The sequence below is a fragment of the Venturia canescens genome, chromosome 9 (assembly GCF_019457755.1).
Source record: "Venturia canescens isolate UGA chromosome 9, ASM1945775v1, whole genome shotgun sequence".
Taxonomy (NCBI): Eukaryota; Metazoa; Arthropoda; class Insecta; order Hymenoptera; family Ichneumonidae; genus Venturia; species Venturia canescens.
In genome coordinates, this window is record NC_057429.1 from 8720740 (window position 1) to 8736479 (window position 15740).

The window sequence follows — 15740 nt, forward strand, 5'->3', positions numbered from 1 at the left end:
AATGAAATATATCGCGAATGATTTTCCGAATCCGCTGTCAATGAATCATTTATTTCTAAGTAATTTTATTTTCCCTAATGAATAAGTCGATAGCGTAAATGGACTTGGACAGTATTGAGATCATCTCGGGACTTCAGGGCGCACGACGATCCTTAGTTTCCTCGATCATTCAATTCCTTTCAATGTTATCCTTCAGTTATATTATACGATTCAACCAAACTATCTCTTTCCTGCGACTCATTTTCCTCGCTCCGGGAATACGTCGTTCTTTTCCTTTTTACTGTAACTCTAACGTACGCTGCCGACACCCTTTTTCTCTTTTTTACTCGACTTTCACAGTTCCTATATATTGTGTCTACGTCATGCTGCCCACGATAATACCTTTTTTTGAGCTCTTTTTCTCCGTCCTCGTTGCGAACATTCTCCTCCATCTAGCGGTGGAGTACTGCAACTTGTCAACAAATCTACGAGTCTCGCGCAATGGTAACTTCGTGGCCAGCCCAAATTATTTACCTTTTTGCTTATAGAGAAATAGAAAAGAAAAAGTGGCTTTTTGTAAATTTTTATTTCATCCTTTGAACCCTTAGTGTGCACACCTTCACAGCGAGACATTTCGTGCACATGGGGTCACTTTGACCCCAGGTCATTTTTCACATCGAATATCTCGGTAACTATGCGCTTTTCGGTATAAAAGGTTTAGTCACTTTTTGCAGTGAATTGATCCAACTTTAAGGCTGCAAAGTCGGATTTCCAAAAAAATCTTTTTTCATTGTTCAAAAACGTGCTCAAAGTTGGTAGTGCGCGTAAAAAGCACTTTTTCGGTTGAATCTCTCGTAAAAAATTAAATTTTGAGTTTTGATAAAAATCCTTACAGTGTTTTACAGATAAGGGTCCACGCTTTGAGGGAAAAATAGTCCACTTTGCAACCGTTCCAAAAAGTGTGTATTTATTTTGGAGTATGAAGTTGGCTATGCTCCCTACTTTTAGAGAGGGGAAAACGATTTCTTAATATTGGGGGTTTTACTTATGAGATGCTCATCTGTAAATGCTATTCATGTGAAAAAAAAATTTTGGGGTCAACCTGACCCCAGATGCACACTAAGGGTTAAATTATTCTTACATAGTGGATTATCCTGTTTCTTCTTCTTATGAATTTCCAACGAAAATTTGTAGTTCAACTATATTTACAAAATTTTGTGCACGGAAAAATTGGTGTTATTTTTTGAAAAATTTATAAAAAAACGTGAAAAAGCGCTAAGAATTTTATTTCTCTGAGAAATTTTGGAAATTTACTGTTTTCCAAGTTTCTGTTCATGAAGTTCGCTCAGAGTGCATTAAATCACATGCGTATACGAGTATAGATCAGCTATGAATTTTGCATTTTCCCACCACGTCATTGACCTGTTTGACTGCGATCGAACCACGCGCACTTTTAATAGTTTCGCGTTTTGCCACCGACGTCGCTCACTTACCGTTAGTTCTAGCTTGAGAATTTCGACACGTGAGGGAACCATCGGCCGGCTGGCCGGAAAACGTAAATTTTTACTAGTGCATTTATTGAATAAATTTATAATTCGTTAAAGATTCAAAATGATGTGACGACTTGGATGATTGTAGAATAAGTTATATTTAAATAAAATTTTAACTTATGTTCATAAGAAAATACGTATTTCAATACTTTTATCAAGAATAAATATACTTGGTGTGCGTTGGCGTGTTATAAATGAATGGTGAAATGGTCTGTAAGCGTCGGTCGGTCAATTTGACGTTTCGCTTTATCATTTGTCGTACATTCACTTTTTTACCGGAAACATTTCTACACCAAATATCATTTATAACCTAAAATCAATGCGCGTGGAAGCTCAGCGAAAGTGAAACTTTTTACCAATTGTTTTCAGATTGAGATCAATCAGTTGTACTTTCTTATGTTGAACTAGGGATAATAATTGAGAATAGCAAGGATGCGGGTGTAAAATGAAAAGAAAACGTTCAAGGAACCTTTTCACTAGCCAAAAAGTCAATGAGAGGTTGACTTTCAGACCTGGCGGAGAAGTGGACATTGAAATCCCCGCTCAATATCATTGATAGAGTTCCTCATGTGTTTTTAAGGTGATGGAGCAATCGCTATCTCGCCACCGTGAGTGCGAGAGAGATAGCTGCAATTTTCGAAATTGAATATGTTCGACACGGTTTGATCAATAAAAAAAAGCCCCTGTCAGCGTATTTTTGCCATCTTTCCGCGTCCGCTGACAGAGCCTTTTTTTGATTAGTCAAACGACAGCGGAGAATTTTCATTTTGAAAATTCGAGGTGAGGTTAGTCGACTGATCCATGCTCTTAAGAGGATGGATCAGTTGGTATATCGCAACCGTGAGTACGAGAGAGATAGTTGCAAATTTCGAAATCGAAATTCTTTGACATAGTTTGACCGATTAAAAAAAGGCTCTGTCAGTTGATTTTTGCCATCGTTCTGCGTAGGCTGACAGCCTTTTTTTAATCGATCAAACTGTATCAAAGAATTTCGATTTCGAAAATAACAAGTGAGGTTAGTCGACTGATCCATACTCTTAAAGCAATGCTGCACCTGCTGGTAATTTTCAGATTTCACTAGTTTTTCTTTTAAGGGCGGAGTATCGTTCATTCGGTGAAAAACGGCCCAATTTTAAGATTTTTTTTGGACTCTACAGATAATACAAATTTGTTTATTGATTGTGGAAAAAACTTTGGAAAAAAAAGACTTTGAAGAAAAATAGAAAAAAACTTGAAAAAAAATTTGGAAAAAAGTTGTCCGCCGGTGGACAGTGTAAATCTAAATCTACTTGACCGATTCTTTTGAAATTGGGCCTTAGATAACACCGGCATTCAAGAAACAAAGTGGTCAGTACTTTTGACCGGACCCGCCACTTTCCATGTGTATTTCGACGCGCTGAATCCGAATTTCGGCCCAGTTCCACGCTTACACCCACCAATTTTGAGTAAATTTCAAAAAACCGTTGCAACTGTCAAAAAATCGCATTTTTCAGTATTCGAAAGTTTTTTTTTACTCATAAAATCCATCCATGATTTTTATGTAATAATTTGATACGCTGAATTCGAATTCAGGGTTATTTCACCTCGTCCACCCTTAGAACATTCAGTAAACTGCAAAAAACCGTAAGAAATGTCAAAAAATCGCATTTTTGAGTATTCAAATATTTGTTTAACCTATATTACGCACGATTTTCACGTAATTTAACCTTTTAAGCGGCAGAACCAATTCGCCTCATAGTGCCCAAAATGCGGGAAAAAAAAAGTATTCAGATTGTTACGAAATTTAGTACTCGGAGGTTTTTGGGGTCGCTGATTACGAATCCGCTCTCAAAATTTCGAAATTCAAAATGGCGGATTCAATATGGCGGCCGAAAATAAAAAATTCGTTTGAATCGGATAAAAATTGGTACTCGGGGGTTTTTGGGGTCATCGATTACGAATCCGCCCTCGAAATTTCAAAATTCAAAATGGCGGATCCAATATGGCGGACGAAAATGAAAAATTCATTTGAATCGGATAAAAATTGGTACTCGGGGGTTTTCGGGGTCACTGATTACGAATCCGCCCTCAAAATTTATAATTCGAAAACAATATCTCATATGCCGACCATGCACGGGGCAATTTTGAATAGTATTTGTGTTACATTTATTCACATATAAAACTTGAAAAACTCAGGGTTAATATAAAATCAATATGAAGAGAAAGGTGCCATTGCAAAAATTTTACATGATCAATTCATATGTGTCATAGAGAATCTTCTATTTTCAATTTATATACTCCGTAATCAGCGACCCCGAAGAATACTAAATTTCGACCGATTCAAATGAATTTTCGGATTTTTGACCACCATATTGGATCCACCATTTTGAATTTCGAAATTTCGAGGGCGGATTCGTAATCAGCGATCCCGAAAACCCCTGAATGCCAATGCCTATCCGATTCCAATGAATTTTTGCATTTTCGGCTGCCATATTGGATCCGCCATTTTGAATTTCGAAATTTTGAGGGCGGATTCGTAATCAGCGACCCTAAAAACCCCCGAGTACCAATTTTTATCCGATTAAAATGAATTTTTAATTTTCGGCCGCCATATTGGATCCGCCATTTTGAATTTCAAAATTTTGAGAGCGGATTCGTAATCAGCGACCCCAGAAACCCCCGAGTATCAAATTTGGTGATAATTGATTGACTTAATCACGAGATAATCGATGTGCGCCATATGGCGTCATTGCCGCTTTGGGCCCAGAAAAAATGTGCGCCATATGGCGTCATTGCCGCTTAAAAGGTTAACGCGCTACATCGATGACTTGGCTTTAGATCATCAAAACATTGAAACAAATAGCTTTAAAAAGAAATAAATTATGCGAGGTAGCCTTTACATTTTTTGGAGAGCGACAAAATATTATTAGATTCATGATTCCATGGAGTACTAATACCTTCTGCTATGAGAGCAAAAAAATAATTTATGTCTCGCGATTTTTGAGAAAAAAACAGGAAAATATCGAAAAGTGGCTTGAGCACTGTGTAAAAATTTTTTGAAAAATCTGAAATTTTGGGAAAATTACTTTTCTTTCGTACTAATGATTTCCGTCGGAGTTCCGAGAAAAAAAAATATTTATTTTTTTGCATCACCCTAACAGGGATCGTGCGTGAGCTATAGAGAGCAGCACTACCGTCGATGAGTGCGCTCTCTCGTGTCTGAATGGGCAATTTTTCTGATGATATTTTGACTGTAAATCGTGTAAATCATTGAAAATAATTAATTTTTCGGAAAAAAATAATGATTAAAGTAATCAAATACGGTTTTTGTTCGATCAACAATGATCGCATTCAAAATGAAAATGACGTAAAAGGAAAAAAACTGTTTGAATCGAATGACGTTTTAAATGTCGTCGAAACAGAAAGTTTAGTGGATGAATTGACAGTGTTTAACCTTCTGATCCATTTGGCCCGTTTCTCACTCTTCCATGGAAAATGGACTGTGGCCCTCTGGGAAATAATAAAATTTTACTGATACTTCAACGTCTCGACGTCGAAATTGTGCATTAGAGCATTCTCGAATGCAATAATATTTTCTCAATCGAGACATGATAAAAAATAATAATTTTATTCTGTTAAATAATGCGAAAAGTAATAATTCCCATATGCGCCTGCTTTAAGGATGTATGTAAAAAATATCGAGGTGTCAAATTTTTCATGAATTTGAAATATTTAATAGAGTTGATCACGCTGCATCGATTAAAAAAAAGAAAAAGGTACTTAACCGATGGTTAAAAAGAAATATTTAAGAATTAAAGCCGCATTTAAATCCGTGTCATTTGTACCGGGAGTTGACAAAATCCAACTAAAATGATAAAAAAATGATAAAAAATTTTTAGAAACTTCAAAGTTTTATCGATTTTTTCACGCAAAAGAAACCCACTGTTTCCGATGTCGTTGTGGAGATATTTGGGGTTAACTTTTGACGTTTCAGCGGCGTTCCGTAGTTAATACGTCCGCTATATTGAACATGTAATTTGATTGGCTCGCTTGTGCTTGACCACAGTTATCAAATTATATATAAATTTTATTAAAAATCGTAAATTATGATTCAAAATGACATAGTTTTTCTATTAAAAATTATAAAATGCAAACAGAAATGATTTCCCATTGACATTTTAACATAAGACTTAACCTTAAAGAATAAATAGATGTACTGCGGAATTGGCGATCCACACTAAGCATGCGACGCCTCGCGGATTTTTCTTGAACTGCTGTTGGATGCAAAGCAGACGACCTGTCACATAATATTAATGTCGTTAAGTGGTTTTTGGAGCTGTTATCAGCAAAAATGAACGTATTCATAAATTTGTCGGAGTTTTAAATACGACTGGTTCATGTTTCCAATGCTAAATCATGCACAACTGTCAAAATTGCACTCCAATAGCGCCATTTTTCCGAGGAACACGAGCGCCGCCATCGCTAGTGTGAATCGCCAATTGATCTTACATACATCCTTAAGGTGATCTATCACTTGCGCGAGTGCGAGAGAGATAACTGCAAAATGGTTGCACGTTTTACTCGGACACCCTTGATTTTTTGAGAAAAATAAAAGTTACACCTTGTTCTCTGATAAAATGAGAATAGCGTGTTACTCATATTTTCTTTCAAATATCAAGCTACTCGGAATAAACCGTGCAACAGGATTTTTACCGACTGAACGAGTGACAGAGCACCTTAAATTGCACCTAGGAAGTTTTGGAATTGGCCGCGTAGTGACACTGTGGACGCTACGCACGGTCCCTATGATCATCCATTGACGCGCTATCACTACCGATTGATGATATACAGCTCGTAGCACTTTCTTACCGGCCGAGGTACAAAGAAAATCGTCGTAAAATTTGGATCACTGATGATGCCCGCCATCTGGCGTGAAGTTTGAGGCCGGCTCGCCGGTTAATCGTGATCGGAGAGTCGCGTGGTGGCAAACGTCAGCCCCTCCACAGCGAACCTCGTGTGTTTTGTTCGCCGAGTGAAGGAAGCGCGGGCTCCGGTTCAAGTTGCATTTTGGATGCGACGGGCTGCACATCGTTTTAAGTTCGCTCGTGTCCTTGAAGTTATTTATCTAGGAAGTATTTGAGTGAGTCCGATAAGCGATATATCGGTAAATCATAACTGGCAGATAATACTACGAACTTTTCGCGGAGTTTGCCCGGTGTTTTTCGTTCATTTGTTTCGTTAAATAATAAAAACTGCGAGATTATTAATAACAAGTGATTTGCGTCGAGTGTGGTGGTTCGAAGAGTCGAAGAACAGCGCCAAGTTTCCTCCCAACTCTCGACACCGGTGAGTCAATTGTTCTCTAAAAAACCACAAACTTTTTCCCACTACCCGCAAGAACGAAGAGTCGAGAATTCGCACAGCAGTCTGAAAAACGTTCGGATTCGTTTTTCCTTTGAGTTTAGTGAACTCGCCAATAAAGGATGGCGAATCCGGCCCCTTAATTGACCCATTTGGTAGCTGATTCGGGATGGATAAAAATTGGATTATCCTCACATTTGGGAGATTAACGATGCCGATACTAGTCCCCGCAATCTATCGAGAGCAGAGGGAAAGTGAATGACGATACAATCGTGCCTAAATCCACCGGGCGAATTACCATTCGAATTGATATTGGCTCGCGCGCTTCAAATTGTTTCCGCAAACAAAATTTGTCACCGATAGACGCGCTCGCTCGTTTTCCAGCCGTACCACTCCGCTTTTCGCTAATGCGATTTATTTTCGAATCTCGACGATGGATTCAGCCCGCAGTGAAAATTCGTAACTCGTCGATTCATTAGCGCTCATTAAAGCCGTCCGGAAGAGGACGATCCTTTATTCCTGTCACAGTTTATATACAGAATACAAATTTTTATATAACTTTTATTTTTGGCATTTTCTGGAAAATGCTTTTTCACCCTGTAAATTTAGATCTATGAAATGACATAAACGAAAATTCTCTTGCGGAGAACTAAATTGATTAAATGAACGGAAGCTTCCAACGAAAATGGAATAAATTTAATGAGATTGGAAGCGTAACGTTGAAGAAATATCGTCACAGAAGAGCCAGAGTTGCTTGCACCCACATGAAAATAAATTGGACCACCATTAACAAGGTTGATAAAAAGGAAAAATAGAAAATTCGAATAATTTATCACATAAGTAGGGAAAATGTTCTCATTAAACTGTCTCGTTAAGCTGTACAACTGCTCGTACGATTTTTTTCAATTTTCTCGAAAGTTATCTCCGCTCCCTCGTCCCACGGAGATCTCACTTCTATACAGAGAATTTTGAGTCTCGGAAAACGGAGTTTTTTTTAACGTTATTAGTTTAAATACCATAAAAGTCGGGGATTTAGCGATTGCGCAGCTCCGGATTAAAACTGAGCTTTCTGTAGCTCTCGAAAAATCTTTTTTGCAAGAGTTTATCAGCTTCCGTCCCCGTTGCACACAACGCATTTATCGCGATGCTCACGAAGGTTATTAATATTAATTAATATGCGCGGTTAAGCGTGCGGCCGACCAGGGAAATTGAAAATCGAGTTCCGTGGGCTCTTCCTCGTCAATGAGGAATCAACGAGGGTCAGTTAATCGATGCAGTTTGATTCGAAGACCTTACAAATACTGTAGAAACATTGATCGATCAGATTATTTATACGTGTAAACGAATCTGATATTTATCGCAATCGAAATGGTTTTATTTTGGGGGAAGCAAGCTCATCCAAACCCCGCGTTATTTCGGAATGTCAAAATGCCGGTGTTCGGTGTGTTCGGAAGCTTTTGGCTTTATGACCACTGCGAAGAAGGTCAAACGGGGTTGGGGGATCGAGTATATCTTGTGGAAATTGTGTTTACGTGAAAAATGACGAAAGTTTTTAAATGGATGCTAGTTGCGACGATTGCGCCCAACGATGAGTCTACAGCAGTCGGCTCATGTCGTACTGAAGCTTCGTCATCGAATTAGCGGGTTCTTGCGGCTCGACTTTGATGAATTTAGTGAAAAATCAGGATCCGAGTTTGCATTATGCTGGAAAAGTTTTTTAAAAAATAAAAAACTAAATTTGTTGGTTAGACAAAATTTTTATCTATCCAAAGACGTTTACGTTGTTCCAAGAAATATTTATTCGAGCCAGCAAATAGAGCGTATAAATCGTTGAACCGATGGAAATGTTGTAGAATCAATTAATTTGGGTGTTAAAATTAAGGAAATGGAATGGTGCAGTCGTAAAATTCTGCACGACGCGTAGTTAGACCGATCAGTTTCTAAGAAATTTCATTATTTCACCCAGTTTCATTCTCGGTTAGATTCAATGAAGGAAACATCGAATTTGAATATTCGATCACTGCGAAGATAGTTCGCCGAGTGCATGGCGTGGGCTCAAATTGAGTTCCTCGAAGAGAGAAAAAAGGCGCGCGATCGCGATTACATTTCAGCTCGATTGCCTTGGACATTTCGTTATTTCACATATATTCCATAATCCGTATTTCCATAAATCCATTTCGTTTGAGGCAAACCTTTCCCCGTTATTTCGACTCTATATACACATTGAAAATGGCGCGTGTAAGAATATTTCGCAAATTATTGCGATGTAAGAATTGCGCTCGAGTATTCGCGCATATAGCGATGATAACAAGTGGGCTTTTGTGTGACGGAGCGCGATCATACGAGATGCATTTTTCTTCCTCCGCGCCCTATTTTCTTCTGTTTTTTATAACCGTTGATATATTCGCGGGAATATCTCCTTGGATTTTCTCTTTTTCTTCATCCTCCATTCTTTCTCTCCTCTCTCCCGCGCAACGTCTTATCGTTGATTGCTTTTTTTCACTTTCCTTCCCTTCTTTTTTTCATCCACCTATGCATCTCCGTATATATATTCGTCAGAGAGTGCTTGGCGCGTTCTCCCGACGACGGTCGAGGCAAAACAACCCTCTGCTTTCTTCTTTCAACCTCCTCAGGGTGGCTCTTCCCACGGGTTGGGCGCTCTTTCGCACCGCGATCCTCTCGCTCCGACACCGACAGAGAGACCAACACGATAAATACCCCCTTTCCCCCACCTTATTGTCTCTCTCTCTCTCTCTCTCTCTCTCTCTCTCTATCACAAAACACACTCGTGTACCGCCGCGGAGATTTACTCTCCCTCCATCAACGTCTCTTTCGTTCTTCACGATTCGTCCTTCCATCTCTTTCTCTCTCGGCTGTCGCTTTCAGTGTCTCGGTCCATCTCTTTCTCCCGGTGTAAAATACAGCCGGGGCGTTGCAGACGAGAGGAGTCGTCGATTTATGCGCGAGAGCGATTATGTACGCCGCTTTAGTATTCTCCACGCCGGATGCAAATTCAACTGATTCGACCTATACCAACAAACGAATGTGTAAACCCACACATATACGCGCACGCAATTTCCCATTAAACGGGTAAAGACGGGGCTGAATGGACCCCTCGGTTCGTACGGAGCAACCGAAGCTTGAACTACGTCGAACTACACCGAGGGATGCGTCGACGAAGAAACGCTTAATTGTATATCATGTAACGACAGAAGTATAGGATTACGAGAACGAGCAGTGAAATTCGCGATAAAGGCAAATCAGAATGGACTCGGAAGAGCGAAGCAACGACTCTGGTTCGGATAACTCGTTGATACTGCAAATAAAAGAAGACATTGAGCGGGTTTCGTAGAGAAAAGACACAATGTGGAGAGCGGTGGGCAAAATCGATGAAAATCGCAGAATTTTAGGAGCAATTAGGTCGGTGAAGTTTTCACAAGGCTTCGAGGCTGATATATTAGCTACGAAAATGAATCGAATAATCTGTTAGAATTTGAGGGAATCGGAGCAATTTCAGGCAAGGGAGAATTCGATGCTGAGGAGAAAAGAGAAAAAATATTGACTGAACGATATAATTAGCAATTCTGATGGAATTTCAGAGCGACCGCGAAGGGAATATTCGAGGTTGAAATCTCTCAAATTATTAGAAAACGGACGTGGAAAAAAATAGGAGGTTGTTTATATCATTGAATAATTGAAAAGTGAATTCGATTTCTGGTTCCCCTGTGTTCCATTTTATCCCACACGAAGCTATTCCTCTACCATTGAGGCGCACGGATTTCTGACAATTCAATTATGCGACAATGAGAAATGTTTGCCCAGCGCGTTTCGAATCCCTCCAACAGTTTTTTCGTCCGGTGAAGCGAGATGGAAAAATCGTCGCTTTATTCCATTTCCTCGATTAATTTTTTTCGCTCCATCCTTCCCCATCTCCGCGTATACATTAATTTCTGTTTTTTCCTCCCACGTTTGTTTTTCCTTTTGCTTTTTTAATATCTTTCACTTTCTTCCGCACTCCGATTATCCGCCGCGGTGCATAAGGGTTCTTTGTCCCTCTTTTCTCCCTCTCATTTACCTTCGCATCTCCGAGGGAGCGAGAAAGATATGAAAGATGAAAAAATATTTATATATACGCGATGCTCGCCGAGCGAATACAATGGGCGGTCGCGCAATGTGCAGGGAAATGTGTTGATGGCCGCATTACTGCTGCCGGATACACAAGAAATAACGCTCAGGTTCCTCACCAGAAGAGTCTCTATTTTTTTTCTCTCTTCTCTCAGAGCCCCTCCAGGATTTTCAACTCTTCCTCAATCTGCACGATTTCTTCTTCTTCTTCTTCTTCTTCTTCTGTTCCAGAGCTCGACGCTTTTATTTTCAAAACACTCGGAAAAGTGGAGAATAAAATAGTCCGCTCTTGGATAACTGGGAAATGCAAACATCGCTTTCCCCCCTTTCCGGCCACGTGATCCGTCCCTCCGAACACTTTTTCTTTCGCGCACTCTTTTTTCTTCACCTTTATTTATAAACCGATCAACTTCCATGTGCGCCTTTACAATCATATTTTTCTCCCCGTAGACTGTTTGCCAACGATTTTTAATTGCTTCCTTCGCATCGCCTCGCTTCGCTTGCACATCGCTTTTACTTTATTCTATATTTATCGAGGAATCTCTCGTTGGGCCTCGAGAACAAACGAGCATACGAGGGAGTGTCCCGAGCACGATACACTCTTGAAATTCAGTTGGTACATAACCCACTCCGTTCCAACTGCTGCGTCTACGTATATATACAAACTCATCTTTTCCCTCGCTCGTTAAAAAATGGATACAAGAAGCCTGCTGGGCGTTCCCTCGTCTCCGCGAGCGATTTACACCTTCCTCCGTTACCCAGACCCACTAACCCCATGAAAAAACACGCGACCACTCTCCCCTCCCACCTTTCCTTTCTCTTTTCTCTTGCATACATGCGGCCTTCTCCATCCTGGGGCTCAAATCGAGCTGCAAATTATTTATCATTCCATCATCCTCTGCTTCGTTGCAATTGTTGCCAAGTTCTATCCATTCTTCATTCGCAAATAATGTTCATCTTCATTTTACAGTTTTTAATATTCTCTCGGATCAAATCGCTTTTCTCACTATACAAAGACGACGAGTATATTCGCTCGACTTTTTTTTTCTTCGTCGATACTGAAAGATCGTCTCTCGATTGATGCGCCGCGATGAATTATGATACTCAGATTTATTAAATATTTCGAAAATTTTCATTGACTCGATGTTTGTTTGAAATTTTGAGAAAAAAAAAAACAAAAACAATGATCCGGAAATATCGAGGATACGTTGAAGCAATCAGTAATGTTGGTTATTTTTGTTCTCTAATTTAGTGGGGTTTTGATGGTTTCGATATACTGAAAGTTTGAACGAATTTGCCTAATTCTCTAGTTACTATATTTCCACTCCGATAGGTTCAGTGTTAACAATTATATCGAAACTTTGGCGTTGAGTCGGGGCTCGTAAATTAATCAAAGCCCATCGATTGTTGTGTCAAGCACCGTAGTAATTTCGGTACGTTTCCAATCTCGTGTCAACAATATTATATAAATTGCGTTCGTGAATAGTGTTGGATCGCGCATTTTCAACAATTTCATCCCCCATGGGCGAAAGGAGGTCGACGAAAATCGAACGTTGATGAGTATCGCCGGCAATCAGCTATTTCGTCATATTCCTCTACTAGCGGTTTTGAGGCAGTTTACCGAAATTTAATTAGCGAAGAGACGTTTAGCGTTCTGAATTGATGCGAGCTTTGAATACAAATTCGTACAGGGCATTTCAAGCTCAATCGCGTCCCTCGCGAACTTCCACTTCGATGGCAACTCGTCCGCGTCATTTTACAGAATGCCCAATCTATCTTTCGATTAACGAATCAATCACGAAGCGCGAGTGGGGTTCAATGTGTCGAATAACCGAATTGTAGAACGCTCGATATTTCGAAATTTATAAAGTTGTCATATCGGATTGGAGAAAAATAAGAAATTCGAAATTCTTATTTCCGATCGACTATTTAGCATTTTACGTGTTTCTTCGAATTCGTATTTACTCGAAAATATACACTCCCGGTCAAAAGTCTCCGGACAAAAATCCGGAAAAGTTTTCGCCCTCTTATTCGTGTTACGACGCCGGTAGTGAATATATATATCTGGATGCAACAAGGCGCATTTTAAAGAGGAGACATTAGGCTTCAATTTGATTTTTTTGAAAAGTCTTTACGACTTTTTTTACCTGTACTACGTCATTTTGAAAACGTTCGTTTTTCGGAATTATTTTTGTCCTTAATTCTGCGAGCGAGTACTCCGAGACACAAGCCTCAGCTTTAATTTTGTTTTGGAAAAAGTTTAATACGATTTTTTTTCGCAGAGTTATGTCGTTTTTAGCAAATTCTTTTAGATTTTTTTTTCAAACATTTTTTTCATCAATTTTTCAGTGGAACCTCCAGTGTATTGATTGTCATGAATCGAAAACGGTGGGGTTTTTGATACAACTTTCAGAGAGAAAGCCGTTTCACTTTATCATTTCGAGTTCATTAAAATTTTTTCAGATTTTTTTGATCCGCAAATTTTTACGTTTTTTTTATCTTCACTGGAGTTCCTTTTCCTAGAACATTCCATAGCATCTCCAATTGCTCGTTATGAAGTGCAAGGATCTTTTCCAATATGAGACTAATAGAATAAAATTAGAATATTTATAAATTTAGGCAACCCCCTATTTCGTCAAAATAATGAAAATTCTCGTCCATTATTATGTTAAAAGAATTGAAATTTTCTGTTTCGACGAAAATGCTTCGCTGCTTTCGCGAGTCTTCTTCCGGTAAGACTCGCAGAGGTCCTTGCACTAAAACTTAAATATGCGGAATAGCGATGGCTGAAATTGGGGATCGATAGTCTTCGTGAGTGACAAGCGTGTATTTTGAGCTCCGCAGCGTTTCTTTATTTCGATCGGTCGACTTTCTAACGTTTTGTCATTTCGACCGTTCAACTTTGTGGTCTTCAGTATTTCAACCTCAGTAATATTTGATTTATTCGTCATTATATTATCGAAATTGTGAATATTCACAGTATTGCTGATTGTAATAATTTCCGAATCGAAAGAGCGATAGTCGAATTTTCGAAAAATCGATATTTCAGTCGTCTTTTTATCGGCGATTGTTAAACTCAATTTTCGATGTAAACTACGATCCTCGTAGTTTCCACTTTATTTATTTTCCTCATTCAAAGCTCCAGTCGAATTCATCTGTCTCCCCGTATTATCATTCGAAATTTATAAAATCGAGATTTCAGCTGTTCGAATTTTTACTAATTCCTAACATTTTATCCCCACCCAATTAAGTCCCAATTATCCGAGCGAATAGCTCGCGAAATGAAAAACAGCGATGACTCTTCTTCGATACTTTGACGAGCGTACGAGAGCTACCTAAAATTAACCCGGATACGAGCTCTCCATTCGATACGGATACGGCAACTGACCCTCGAAAGTATCGAACTAGTACTTGCTACGCCCAACAATACATGATACTTCGTTTCACCTCTGTATATATCCCGATGGCAATCACTGCGTAACCCCTTCTTTCTGCATGCGTATATGTACCTGCTCAGAGGGTCAGTGAGCTTCCACCAAGATAGATATGTTTTCCATGTACCAGGAGCTTCCCACATCGCCGCTTTGTTTTCCCATTGACTGACGGATACACAACCGACGAATTAGCCAAACGCGTCGATTCGAAGCATCCGCTTCCATGTGGAACTCACATACGTAATTCTATGGGCTGATTCGCGTAAAAACTTTGATATTCTTCAGGCGGTTAAATTCGAAGTCGGAGAATCCTATTAAAAAAGTCCGTAAAATTCAACTTTTCGTTTGGTTTTTCGAGTTTTTTGTTTTTCGTTTTTCGTTTTTCGTTTTTTTTTTTTTTTTTTTTTTTTTAATGGCGGTAAGGTCGAAATATTTTGGCTTCATTTCTTTTCTTATGTTTTCGGGAATTCTTTGGAGAATCCTTCGAGGAACTCCAGTTAGAAAATCCAAAAATGTCAACGTTTCATTATTTTTTGAACTCTTGCGATAAGTTTTCGATCATTTTCTGTTTCGCGGTTACTTTTCATATGTTGTCAAATTCGTGGGAGAATCTCCCGAGAAATTGCAGTGAGTCTGAGCTTTCAACTTATCATTAAATTTTCGGAGTTTTGAATGTTCGATTATACAAAGTGGCGACGAGTTGGAAATATTTTGCATCGATGAACTTTCCTCGTTTCGTTATTTTTTTTTTTAAACAAATCTTTTGAATTCGGGAATTGGGCAACTGAGATTTATTTCGGTCGTTCATCGTAAACCTCGATTATTTACTATGATCGAAATCGCGGAACCGAGAATGGAGAAGAAGAAAAATGAAGTTCGTAATCGCGATCGATAATGAACTTTGAGGCTATTTTTATGGGGCCGACGTGGATGAATTGATAGCCGCGAAACGTGAGTGGCCAATTTGACATGAAATGACCAATGCAGCGGAGATATCCGTGCGAAAATTCGAGTGGAAGAGCTGTTGCTATAATGGCCCATAAAACAGAATATAATCGTCGAATGACAGAATCCGATGTACACGTTCTCATACGAATGCGTGTACGAACGAGTTGGTGCACGCGGATTTGGATCGTTCGGTAAATTTAGACAATTTGCCTTTCTTCCGATTTGTGCTGTTTTCATCTCCATTCACATGTCCAATTTGTTCGTTACGTTGAAAAAAGACGCCGCTACATTTGGCTGTGCGATTCGAAATTTCACAAAATAGAGCGAAGCTGCCAACAATTACGAGGCGTAAATTCGTCGCCGC

At 39.2% G+C, this 15740-nt stretch overlaps 1 protein-coding gene across 1 annotated transcript in view; it reads left to right on the forward strand.

Moving 5' to 3' along the window:
• Positions 1-6582: 6582 nt before the first annotated feature.
• The window catches only part of LOC122416061 (connectin-like), a 182205-nt gene continuing 173047 nt past the window's right edge, over positions 6583-15740 (forward strand). Inside the window, exon 1 of the mRNA XM_043428732.1 lies at positions 6583-6854. The gene's annotated coding sequence lies outside the window, so the exon portion shown is untranslated. The remainder of the gene's footprint in view (positions 6855-15740) is intronic.